Raw genomic sequence first — 13,670 nt, 5'->3', positions numbered from 1 at the left:
ACTAAGTAGTTGCTCAAGGTCATATGGCTAGTGTATAGAAAATCTGAGACAAAAATCAGGTCTATTTGACTTCAGAATCCAAGCTCTCTAGATACAGTTATGGGCCACATCTTGGGGGAGCTTATATGCCATGCCAAGGAAACTGTTTTTACCCTTAGGTGATGGTGAAGTCTTTGAGAATGACTGCTTGATAACTGATGGGACATATGTATAGGTTAGAGAGATCACTCGTGCCATAGTGTGGAGGTTCCAGTGATAGTTTGAACCAGAGATGATGAAGACCTAACCTAGGGGATATACGAAAGGATAAAGGCCTGCACATTGTTAGAGCTTGGAGTGAGGCCACTGGCTGGCCAATGAACTCATGTGTAGGTAGCATGCTACATGAGGGGCAAGTCTTTCGCTGACACCACCAGGGCCTCTGGCCCAATGAGTGGAGTTTAATAGCAATTTTTGCTAAAAGTACAATTTAAATGTGTCAGAGCTTTAAGGAAAAATGAAAACATTTTCAAATGGCCCGTGTTTTCTCCTGCTTTTCTCCATATTTCTTAACTCCCTGGGCCTCTCAGGTATTATGGGCCTTTCTGCTTTCAGAGAAACTTGATGAATCCTGCCAAAGCGGAGCTCACTCAGTTCATCTAATGTGGTAGATGGGCCTGGGAAGTTTTGCGCAGTTCTGCACATCCGTGGCACCATTTCCCATGATCACCCGTGGGAGTCTGTGCCTGGACTCTACTTCTACAGAGATCCTGAAGAGATTGAAAAGGATAAGCAGGCCTGCTGAAATGACTATGACCAAGGAATCACTGCTACTCCGCCCGAGGCTGCAGACCGCTCTGCAGGTGAGCAGGGGCCCTCCGTGCCTAGTCAGCAGTTCCCTCCCGAGGACTGGAGCCCTCAGCCGGCCACTGAAGACTGGTCCGCAGCTCCCACTGCTCAGGTTCCTGAACCACTGAGTGGCTTTAAGTTGCTCTTCCACAAAGGCAAACAAAATGGAAATACGGTTGACAGAAAATAAACAGTTTCTTAAAAAAAAGTAAAAAGGCAAGTGAGTGATATAAGAATGTTAAGGGGGGCAGGTCCAGTAGGACTGACTGAGGATTAATAGGAAGGATGTGCCTAGAAAAGTGTACGATTTTCTGAGCTTAGCAACTAAGTGGGCTTGGTGACCATCACCAAGATGGGAATAAGGGAGGAACAGATTTAGGGGGAAGGGCAGGGGCGGGAGGAGGGGATACTTAGATACATTGAGTTGGAATGGAATATCTGATGGTGATGTCTAACAGATAATTGAGTGTAAAAGTTTGCAACGGAAAGAATTAGAATGCCCAGGGACAATCTGTAGACACAGAATAGAAGGAAAGACATGCAATGGAAACAGAGAAGGATACCAATATTACTCTTAGGAAAACTGTCATTTAAGGGGCAAACACAAGTTAAACGCAGGAGGAAATCTGAGGAGGTGTAAACCAGCAGTTGGTCTGGAAGAGGAGGAGGAGATAGTGTTACCATAGAAATCCAAAGAAAAGGATTCCATGAACGAGGGTGTGGCCCACAGTGTCAAAAAATAGTCAAGGACTGCTGTCAGAAAAGGTCTGTGGGCAATATGTGGTGTGTTGGCGTGATTTACCCAAACTCCGTCCTTGCAGAGTGTCTCCCTGAACTATAGGGCTTGGAAAGCTAGACTGGTCTTCCCCAGAATGCCCCTGAAGTCAGTGTACTGGTTTGCTTTAAGACGGGCCATTGAGGAAGTGGTCCCACTTCCACTGTTTGTTCTGACAGCAATGACTAAAGATGTGTTTGGTTTCCTTGGCGGTTTCAGCAGATGTGTCTTTGCAAGTTTCTGGGGTGAAGTGTAGCTTTTGTAGCCAGCTTTGGAGTTGGCAGCACTACAGATGGCTTCCTGATCATGGCACTTTCTTAATTATGGTGGCATTGTTGTGTGGCTCTGGAGCCAAAAGCTTTCTTACAGAAGTGGCAGCAGCTCCCTTGGTAGTCTGGTTCTGTAGCATGGCTTGAGAAATCATCCCTGAAAGCTTAGCCAAGATTAGGTTTCTTTCGATGCCCTTAGGATTCTGTAAGCCCATTAGTGTGGTATAATAAATTCGCTCCTGCTTAAACCAGCTAGGGTGCATATCGCTCTCTGCAACAGAACAGTGACTAACATAAGTCCCACAGAAGAGTCTGTGGGAACTGGCAATGAGATGGTGATTGGTGCTTTACTGAAAGTGATTTCTGTGGATTGATGGGGAGAGAAGGCGGGACTCCACGGTATTGAAAATCTTTATCGCTTTCTCCCCAAAAAGAAATAAAACCCCAAAACAACCAAAACCAAACCCTAGTCACACTGCCTCATGTTATCGTGCTGCGGAAATAAGATGGATACTTCCAAGTGAATGAATATTTGTTAGCGTCTCCTGAGTGGAGTCATATGCTGTGTACTCTAAAGCACAGAGACAAGAAAAAGTTTTCTCCCTTGGGGACACAGTGTTAGTTAATGGAAATGATGGGAAAACATTTGTGCTGCATTATTTAAAAAACACATTGACTGATTTTTCTCCCTAAATCATCAAAAGTTGACCTCTGTCAACATTTTTAATATATACATATTTAAATGGCATATAGTTTTCTTCCTCCAATTATTTTTTTAAAGATTTTATTTATTAATTTGATAGACAGAGATCACAAGTAGTCAGAGAAGGAGGCAGAGAGAGAGGAGGAAGCAGGCTCCCCGCTGAGCAGAGAGCCTGATGCGAGGTTCGATCCCAGGACCCTGAGACCATGACCTGAGCCGAAGGCAGCGGCTTTGACCCACTGAGCCACCCAGGCGCCCTTCTCCCTCCAATTATTTATTGTTGGCATTTTTCTGTGCTAACAGTATATTTTATAAATACAAATTTTAAAAGCTACATCACATCCCATTTGTGGATAATTCATAATTTATCTAATCTCCTCTTATAACTTGATCAATTTTTGCATCCCAATCAGAAATAGTGGCACTATGGATTATTATGTCGGGTACCAAGATTCTTGCAAATAGCTGTGAACTGAGGGTAGGAAATTGCAGATAGAAGACTGCCAAAGAGAAACTAATTATAAGTTATAGCTGGGTCCTTAGGAAGTCAGGCCCCTTCAGGAGGGAGTGAGGGGAAAGAGACAGGCACAGGCATTTAGAAGCTCATTTCTCATTTTGCTCAGTGTGTATTAAGACTCAAAAATGTTCCTGCTTCCAGCACTCCTTATTAGGTAATTTCCCTCATCATAAAAAAAATAAGGTCAGCGGCTTTGATCCAATTAATTTTTTTAAAGAAGCCCTTTATCTCACTTGGTATCATGTAGGTTTTTTTTTTTTTTAATGTAATGACCTAAATAGACTTCTGATAGAAAGAAATAATTTTGACTTAATCCATAAGAGAAGTCTAGTCTTTTCCAAAACAATGTAATATTAGAACTCATGCTTGGATCTGGGGCATATTTATTTTTTTTCTAATAATAAAGCTCGGGAAGAGAAACTTCAGAGAGCTTATTGGAAAACAACTTGAGAGGCTCTCGCTTGGTGTGCCTTGCAGGTGCGGTCCTGTTTGGCCGGGCTTTTGACAGCCTCGGATGGCCTATCTGGAGGGTCTGGTGTATGAGGAATGTTGAATTAAGATGCTTTTAGTCCATGGGACTTCTCCCAATTTCATTCACTCAGTGCCTGCTGCTGGCTGGGATGTTAAGAGCCTTGTTAATATAAAGCTATTAGTCTTTTCTCTGCAAAGGCAAGGAGCTTGCTGGTTACATTCAGAGTTCCTTAAATTAGTATGTATTTCTAGCCCAGCATTGCTGGAATCAGCAGTTTCACAAAGCAATATACTAAAGAGGCCATTTAACCCCCGATTTCTCCCATTTGCAGATTAATGGGAGAGGGGGAAGATTTAATGCCATTTCAAAGATGTTTTAACAATTCATTACAAATAAAAGAATAAATCACACAAGATTTTCTGCAAATGTCTGATGACAAAAAGTGGAAACAATTCAAATTCAACTTGTTTCCCAATTCCCACCGGTTGGGACAAATTTTTGCCAATGTTGTAATTTATGTCCCTTAAGTCAATTTTCCCAAGGAAATTTAAAAGCCTCTGTGAAGGAAACACACTGCAAAGTTGCAGTCTGGCTGATTCACCGCCACACACCATCCTCATTTACAAATAGGTCCTATTCGGATCTATTACACGAAACTGCGTGCCGTGCCGCCAGACCCATCATAAGATTAAGATGCAAAGTATAAAAATTCAGATGCCATTTTAGGAAACACGCCTTTCATTTCAAGTTGGTAACATGACAGCTATTTTTGAGCAGTTTCCAGAAGCTTTCTTTTAATTACATTCCTCTTACTTAGCTATAGGTCTGGCTCGGAGATTTTTGAAGGAATCAACATGATGAAAATGTCTAAAAAAGTTGGGAACTTGTCTTTGAGCATCTTCTCATATGAAGACATTCTGCTGAAATGTTACATATTTGGAGCGAAACTCACCATACTTCATTTAAACAAAAAGAAGCTAATCAAAATAGGTTGTAAATGATTTCTCTTTGGCAATGTGAAGTATATTATGCCGGAGATACGTATTTAGAAATATGCTATCTAGAGAAGCAAAAGTACACACACTCTTTCAAGCCATTATTTCTGAAGTGTTTATTTTCTCTAATTTAATTTCAGTAATTTTGTCAAATAACTGGGTATTCAGTTTATAGACTAGTTTAGAACATCTGCTAGTTTGGAAAATACAGCAAATAAAAATATTTTAAAAATAACTCTTGGGGAAGCCTTTTCACCATTCTGTGCCTATATTTTCCTCCCTTGGAAAAAGCTGGAGTGAAAATAAATCCTTAAAGTCCCTCTAACTTATGTACATTTATAAAAGTTATCTTGCATATAGTTTCCACCTCATTAATATGGTAACTCTACGTCTGTAACATAATTATTTTAAAGCTGAATGACAAAGACAGCAAAGTAATCTGCAACATTATAAAATTATAACACATTTATTGGGATTTGAGCATTCAATCTTATGTTCGCATGACCCGAGTACTAACCAAGTACACCGGACCATGGCATCTTGATAAACTGAATTAACTCTCTTCAGATTGTCTTCAGAGAAAATAAAACCAGGCATCTCCTGCCCAGCTCTGTTTGTGCCTGGGCCTAAGATACAGTTACCATAGAAACTATGATTATGGATACAATTTTACAAATTTGGCTTCATCTATCAGATGCACTTTGCATGTGAGTATGTGTGCGTGTGTGTGCACATGTGCATATGTGTCTTGCCAGTGAGCGTGAAGAGCACACTCTGGCTCTACATCTTTAATTAAAGAGCCAGACACCATCTCATTTCCTTACCCCATCTGTCTACCTACGAATAGAGATATTGCGACATTGACTGAAATCTAAACTTTTGCTTGACAGAAGATGATTTCTGATGAAAAGAAGGAAGAGAAGGTATACCTTAATAAATCCTTTTACCTCTCTTGTATTTTCCAGGAATGGAGTAAGCAGCAATTTGGTGGATCTCAGTAGTAACCCTAATCACCAGATGCTAGTATCTAGTATTTATCGAATTTGATATTGACTTATTACTTGGATGTAATATGTGAGTTATTTATGCCTAAGCTGTTTTATTTTTATTTATTTTATTTTTTAAAAAGAGATTTATTTATTTGCTTATATATTTATTTAGAGTGTGAGCAGGGGAAATGGTGGCGAGAGAGGGAGAGAGAGAATCTCAAGCAGACTCCACACTGAGCACAGAACCTGATGTGGGGCTCGATCCCACAACTCTGAGATCATGACCTGAGCTGAAGTCAAGAGCCAGATGCTCAGGCAACTGAACTGGGCATCCCTGTTTTATTTTTATCATACTCTGTGACAGTCAGTATTCTTTACTTATTCTAAAGGGAAAAAGTTGACCCTCAAAATACACCAAAACTTAAAATGATATAACAGTTTACAAATTCATAATAGATGAACTATTAGATCTTTTAACTAATAGATCTTATAAAGCATATTAAGTGACGAAGGCACAAAAGCTCTCTAGGATACTTAAAACATACTTGCATTTATAAAGACCAAACAATGGAAACATAAAAGTTTGAAAATTTCAAACTTTTCAGAATGTTTTCTTTTCCTAGTTTAGTCTGTGGGCAGTTTTCAGTCACTCTTATTACTAGAAAAAAATAACTAGAAAGAAATGACTTTCTGTGGCACTGTGTGATCAGTATCATGAGCTAGAATTAACGCTATCATTTCCATTTCTGCCTCACTTTACACATGAGAGAAGGAGAGTTCAGATAAAGTGAAAGCAACTAGCTAAAGGTTCATACAGTGGCAAGACCAGGGTGTGATCTCCATCTCACTGTCAATGCTGCCTCATATGTCGGCAGTGATCATTCCAGTGACTGTAGCTCTATTTCCTAAACAAAGAACAGAGATAGAAGATTTGAATGTTCAGATGAGCTTATGGTGGCAGTGGGGTGGGGTATGGGACACTGTGGCTGTCTGCAAGCATTTAGCATGAGGTCATGGTCATCAGGGCCAGACCCCTCAACTCCCAATTGCCTGGCAAAAGTTATTACATTTAGCTGGAGGTCCTGATATATGTTAATTTCTGGTACACCAAAGTTAATTTTTAGTAAAAAAATTGTTTTATAAACAAGAACAGGCTGTATAATGTACAGCTTTTTTCTGTATTATGCCCAGTGTCAGTCTGTTGATTTGGTTTACACAAGATGAGCAAGCTTCATTGCAGTTGGGACTTTTTCACATTTTTGAGCCATTGCATTCTCAAAGCCTGACATATCACCTTGTTCGTGAATATTTACTGAGTCAATAAAACAGAAATCTCACACATCTACTCAGTGGCACTTAATAGAGAGAATCAGCTTCCAAGAAGGCTAGCTATCCTTGTGAACAAGACTTGTTAAATATCATAACATGTATTATCAACATTGTTTTAAGGAGTTTTTATAGCATCTGTCCTATGGTTAAGTCTTAATAAACTGCCGTCCTCAAGCTCTTTTGTATACATAGTTCTGATTTTTCCCTTTCCTTTAAAAATAGTTTTTAAAAAACATATGTTCTAACAATTTAGATTTAAACTTGGATCTGGTGTAGAAATCAAAACCATTAGGAATCTCAATTGTGTAATTGGTTAGAATGAGGGAAGATTCCTAAGAGCTGAAAATAATAATAGCGTAGTAGGAAAACCTTATATGATAGGATAGATGGCTGTGTCTGCTGGACACAGCTACTGTTGATCTAAAGAGTGACCTCAGTGTTTAGCATCCATTGCAATCACAAAGTAACCTGATCCATGCTATCATTAATGCTGAAATCATACACACATTAGTCTAAAATGTGTATTAACCAACTTAGTTTGAAACTGACTATGGTACCAGCACAGCGCAGCTTCTAGAAGATGAATGAAGACCAGAGGAGGAGAAAACGAGAATTAAACAGATGACATTCTGAAAATCGATGTTCTTGGGTCAAGATATGGTTTAAAAAACCAAACCAAAGCCCCATGTCCATTTAATGATTTTTCTTTCTTTCAAAGATTTATTTATTTATTTATTTGGGAAAGACAGAGAGAGAGAGAGAGAGAGAGAGAGAGAGAGAGAGAAAGGGAGGGAGGGAGAAGCAGACTCCCTGCTGACCAGAGAGCCCGACATGGGGCTTGATCCCACCACCCTGAGATCATGAGCTAAGCCAAAGGCAGACACTTATTCGACTGAGCCATCCAGGAGCCCCATTTAATGATTTTCTATTAACTAGCAGATAAAAGTTTTCCGTAACCTACAGCGACCAAACTTTCCAGCTTTATCTCATCCCTCTCCCACATGTTCAATGACTTGGTCCCACTGGATATTTTACAGCACCTGAACATGCACTTTTGTGCCTGCGCCAGAATGCTTGCTCCTGCAATTTTGATAACTCTTCCCGTGGTCAGGTCAGTGCCCTAAACATATCAAGGGCTCTCTAAAGGCTTATCATGTGAATGAGTAAAGCAACAAATGTTGCTCTGACTGGGTGTATTTACTTCTGTGAGGGGACAAGAACAGGCAAAAACAGGAGTAGATAAGAAAAACAGATTCTGTAGACAGTGGTGAGAACATCAAAACAGTGGTGAACAGAGAAGGGAGCCTTGAAAGAGGGGTGTCGATGGAAAGAGAAATAAAGACCCCGAGAAACGGAGAAGTTTTGCAAAAGAGAAAGGGAACGATGGAATGAAAATAAGTGAGGCTATTGCAATCTGTTCCAATTCTTAATATACAGATAATTCCTGTCCTTAGTAGCTCTCCATTAATCAAACTCTTGATCATTCAGAACACTCCTTACCTTTACCAGGATGGTAATACAACTTTGCTCTTCTGATGGGATGTATATATAGCATCTTGCTCTCAAATGTGATTTTTTTCAAGTCAACATTTGAAGTTGGATTTGATATAATCATTTAATTGGGCATTGATTCATCTACACAGAACTCATTACTGAAGTCTTCAATTTCACCAACAAAATCCCCTTCCAAATCATCTTTTGTCAAGAAGTTGCAAGTCCAAGTGCTCTGAAAACTTTGCCAAATAAAAAGCTTTTAGGTTTCTAGTGCTGGCTGGACACAAACCCGTGGAAGAGTGTTGAAGAATAATGCATGCCAAATGCCAGATATGATTGCTTTTCGCATAATTAATGTCATTCTTGCTGTTTGAGTACCATTCCCATCCTCTAATAATTTCCATTAATAGAGGAAGTTTCTGCAATAATTTTTGCATCCTGAACAACCACCGTGGCTTCTATAGACCTTTTAATCAAAATAATGGCAATGAGTGAAAAGGGATGGTTAGAGATATTACTATAACCCTGAGTTGCATTTGCTTCATCATTGTTTTCAATCCCCAAAAACTGTCCAAAGAGCTCATCGTGTTATTATGTCAATTAGACCTTGGCGCTTTGATTTCAATAACACTGAACTATATGAATTTATACCATGAAGGGAAAAGTGTATAAAGCGAGGATACTGGGCATCCATCTAGCCCCCAAAATGTGAAAAGGGAGTGTTTTTTAAAACGCAACAACAAAAGATGAGCAGATGCAAATAGAAGCTCAAGTCCTGTAAAATATGATAATTGTATAATACTTCAAGCTAAAGCTTCCAGTAGCGGAAGTGATAGACCAGCTGCAAATCATACCCCCTAAACCTGCCAATTCACACTGTTTTTTATTATGATGTTGCAAAATCAAGAACTCTGCTCAGGATATAAAATTATGCAAATATACCGAGAGCAACAACAACAACAAAAATCAGCCCAAGTTTCTTATACGAGCCAAGAAATGGATGTAGCATAACGGCACAGCAGCCATCTTCCACACCAGGGAGGGGCACCAGAGCCGTGGCTAACGGGTTCTGGAAAACCCAGCCTGGACTTACCCTCTAAGCTGAATACTGATGTGTGGATGAGGAAGTTTGGGCACAAGGGGACCAGTGTTGAGTCTCCCCTCTGTCCCTGAGCTGGTTTGCAAATCTTGAGTCTCTAGCCAAGCCTCATTCTTCTCTGCCCAAGATGCTTTGAAAACACTTCCCCTGAGTGACACCTAACCTCACTGGGCCTCGTCTGTGAAGCCCACCCAGGGGGGGAGCTCATGACGTCACTTGAGTGGGAAGCCTTGCTCTGGACAGTGACCTGGGGGTGACGTGGTGGCATCAGGTCTGGAGACGGGGTTCGGTGACCTGATTAAAGCTCGTGAGCCAGGTCACTACTTTCCTGGGATGATAGCGCAGAAACAATGCTTGTGCATGGGTTTCAATAGCCACTGTGAAAATAAAAAACAGCTGGTCATCGACTGTAACAGCTGTGCTTCCACTTGGTGGAAAATCTGGTGGGATGCAGGCAAGGATGGGGCCATGAGCACAGGCTGGCTTCGGGGCTTGGATGCATGGGCACCCAACCATGCAGCTGGAAGGACACGCACAGGCATAAGGCCAGCCCCTAAGGGGTCCACACCAATTTGCAAGCTATCTGTCATTTCTAAAATGTGCTCACTGTCTCGTTCCTACATACATGTAGGATGGATGATATGTCATCACATAGGATTCTCATAAAGGATGTTGCGATGATCAAAGTCTATGCTCCTATATCATCTGACACATCCATGCCACTCCTTGACCAGGAAAAAGCAGGTGTTGCAAATTCCTTGTAAGTCAATTTTGTTCAAAGAGAGAAGCAGAACAGGAAGATGATCCTAAAGGCCACCACCGTTCCTACAGTGCTCCGGGTCCCTCCTTCCTGACCGAAAACAGACTTGCCTGCAGAGAGTTCTAACCAGACACACAGCAGCGTGGTCTCTGGCCTGCACACGGAAAGGACACTGAGGTTAGGAGCTTACTCCAGACAAGGCTGGCTGGGCTCAATTCTCATCACCCACCCACTGGGTAACCTTGAGCAAGGTCACCTCTGAGCCGCGGTCTTCTCACCTCATTAATCTCGGTTTTCATTATGAATGTGGTTAATAATAGTACCCACCTCGGATGGTTGTGATGTGGATTAAATGATCTGATGCATGTCAACTACAAAGTATGCATCACACATGTAGAGTGTACTTATATGTCCAGTGAATCTGAGTTGTTGGTAATGCTGTTGCAGTCATATGGAATCTGATTCTTCTTCTAGTACGGAAAATGCCTGGAGAGAATTTTTTCCCTGTTCTGTATACTTTCTTTCTTTCTTTTTTTTAAAAGATTTTATTTATTTGACAGAGATCACAAGTAGGCAGAGAGGCAAGTGGGGGGGGGGAGGGGCGGGGACGCAGGCTCCCCGCTGAGCAGGGATCCCGACGTGGGGCTTGATCCCAGGACCCTGGGATCATGACCTGAGCTGAAGGCAGAGGCTTTAACCCACTGAGCCACCCCGGGCGCCCCTGTAGAGTTTATTTCTATGAATCTCTGCCTAACCCTGGCTAAGCCAATGGAAGGTTCTTCAGTGACACTGTTCTAAAAACAGTCCTGGGGAAGAGAGGGAAGAGACAAAAACCGAAGAGGGTGGGGATGGGCGGAGAGGAAAAGAGAGGAGAGGAAGGGGGGAGAGCATTTGATAGAAAAGGAGGAAGGGAAAGAAGGAGAGGGAGAGAGGGAGAGGGGAGAGAGAATTCTTACTTTCTCTCATAAAAGAGCCAATTGTCTGTGCTTTTTACATACAGGATGAATGGCTGGAATGATATGACCTATTAAAAGATGATGTATGTATTCCTATGTCTCTCTGTGCACTCACGTATGCATGTGCCTGTATGTGTGATGTGTGCATGTGGATATGGATTTTTGCAGACATACGCACACACAACCACCTTACAGCGGTCCATAGAAACTATTCAATGCCTAGAATGAAGCTTAAATTCCCGGATGTGACATCTACAGCTTTCCCGGTCTACTGTGGTCATCATCGTTGTCATCCTCCTCCCACCCCTCACCTTTGCAGCCCTGTTTCCTGCCACTTCACCCCGAAGATGCCTTCCCAACCATCGGTCCTTTCCTGACCCCCAAGCACCTGCACACCTTCTTGTCCTGCTCAGCTCCTCCTTTGCCCTTCCCATCACCACCCTGGCAACCTCTTCCTACAGAACTAGTCACTTCCTATTTTCTGAGAGCCTAGAGTATATCTTTTACTTACTTACTTAGAGTGTTATCTTATAACGATCTTTTATAATGGTATTTATTAACATTTGTTGTCCAGCATCTTTCATGCTCAGTAAATGCTGTATGATTATAAGAATGAACCATTTAAATGAAAAGAGTAATCTTGAAGGTGAGATATAACGCAGGCAAGCAGAAAAAACACATAATCCTAAACTAACCAGAAAAAACAAACTCAAATTAACCTAGTTGGCCTACCTCAAGAGGCTATTCACAACTGAATACAGTGGAACATTAGTTCCACTGCATGGAGTGAAGTCAAGAAACAATATCATTGTGATTTAGGCATTTAACAGTACAGATGTGAAGTGTGCATTTTATTACATTATTGAATGGTTTGGGATCAAACATAAGTACCAGTATCCCTGAGACTGAGTGGGGAGCACAGAACAGCTGGTTCCTTTCCCAGGCAGAAGGGTCTCTGTGCACAGGAAGGAAGTGAGCCCACCTTCACCTGCTGACCTCAGTCATTCTGTTAGAAGTCTGACCACCCACTTTCGGTGGCTTTTCCTAAGAGTAGATCCCAGGTTTAGAGCCTCATTGTGGTCGAAGGCCCTAGAGGCGTTTCTTTCAGAGAAGCCAAGATTCAGAGCCTGAAGGGAAGCATCCTAGAGCAGGAAGTCAGCAGATAGGAGAAAGAAAAAAGAAAAAAATGAAAAGGAATCCACACTCTAGGTAAAGAAACAAAATCCCAACTTTGGCAGCTAAGCATTTGAAATGCTAGTTGAATGCCATTTAGATGACTTTCAATATTTCCGAAGAAAAATGTTTACCTACTTAATTGAGGGAGTACTCATTGTGCCCTAGTACAGTATGAAGGTTGAGCAGAAATCAGCACCTATTTGTTACCTATACTGCTTTTTACTGTTTCTGTGGGCTCAGTTGGGGAATCGTGAGGTGATTTATAAACTTCAGTCTAATTCTTCTAACATCTCTCAGATGTAGGCAAAAGGGTAAACAGGAATCTTGACTCATCAATGTAATGAAATTAAGAAAGTGAAAATTTAGGATGAATTTTATAAGGAACTTACTATGGTGTAATCCATTAGGATGAAGGATAATTTCCCAAGGGGGGGGGTTGATCTGTATGTTAGAAAATGTATAACGCCCATTCATAATGTATTTGTGACAGACGTAATGCCATGTCCATCTATAAATCAGATTTGCCTTCTGTGCAAAGCCCTAGAGTCCTTCCTACTGAAGGCGATCCTCATGGGCACTGACCTGAGAGGATTTAAAATCCAAAGGGCCCAATTACTAAAAATCCTCCATCCTATAATTGGACTTTGGTATGGAAAATAACACCAGTATTAATCCAAGTCACTTGGAAGGAAGTAGAGTTTCCTCTCCCAATTCTGCCAACTGGTCCAACACGGTGTAGGGGATGGGTCTCTTTGAGCATCTTCCCCAAGGGCCATGAGAAACTTACTTTTACTCTGCAGACAGTAAAATGACATAAATTATGCGAGCAATCCACAAATGAGTTACTGACCATATGAGGAACACTGAATGTAAGCTTTGGAATTTCACAGGGGAAACATCATTTTCAATTTGAGGGTCATCCACTGGGAGCAACTCATTCAAACAAAGGATGAGTAGAACCATTTGTCCTTAAGAACAGAGACCAGAGACCATAACTCAAAGAGCAGCAAAATACGAATGGCAGCAGAAGAACTCAATGCTTTGGAAAGAGTAGGCATGGAGGCCTTTTCATGCCATTCCTTAAAAGAGAGGAGCATGTGGTTTGAAAGTTAACCAAGTCTTTAAAAAAAAAATCATTTCAGTATGCAATATTTTCAATGGTGCAAGCTCAGTTACCAGCCACCACACCGCTCTACCTAGCCTAGACATTCTTACTCAATGGGAAGTCAAGTACCGGTCATAGCAAATACCTTTAAAAATCCCCAATTCATGATATTCATGAAAAGCAAACTGCAAGAACCTATAAAA

The 13,670-nt window shown here is 41.3% G+C and overlaps 1 protein-coding gene and 1 non-coding gene across 4 annotated transcripts in view; one reads left to right on the top strand and one right to left on the bottom strand.

The window, feature by feature from the left end:
* The window catches only part of PARD3B (par-3 family cell polarity regulator beta), a 1,046,926-nt gene that overhangs the window by 59,655 nt on the left and 973,601 nt on the right, over positions 1 to 13,670 (bottom strand). The gene's annotated exons all lie outside the window — the stretch shown is intronic.
* Positions 314 to 464, top strand: LOC116598000. Its single transcript, XR_004288910.1, has one exon. It is a non-coding gene; the product is annotated as a small nucleolar RNA SNORA62/SNORA6 family (small nucleolar RNA).

This window comes from Mustela erminea, chromosome 8, assembly GCF_009829155.1.
Source record: "Mustela erminea isolate mMusErm1 chromosome 8, mMusErm1.Pri, whole genome shotgun sequence".
Lineage (NCBI taxonomy): Eukaryota > Metazoa > Chordata > Mammalia > Carnivora > Mustelidae > Mustela > Mustela erminea.
The sequence above is the reverse complement of the archived record's forward strand: the minus strand, read 5'-3'. Positions and strand labels throughout refer to the sequence as shown.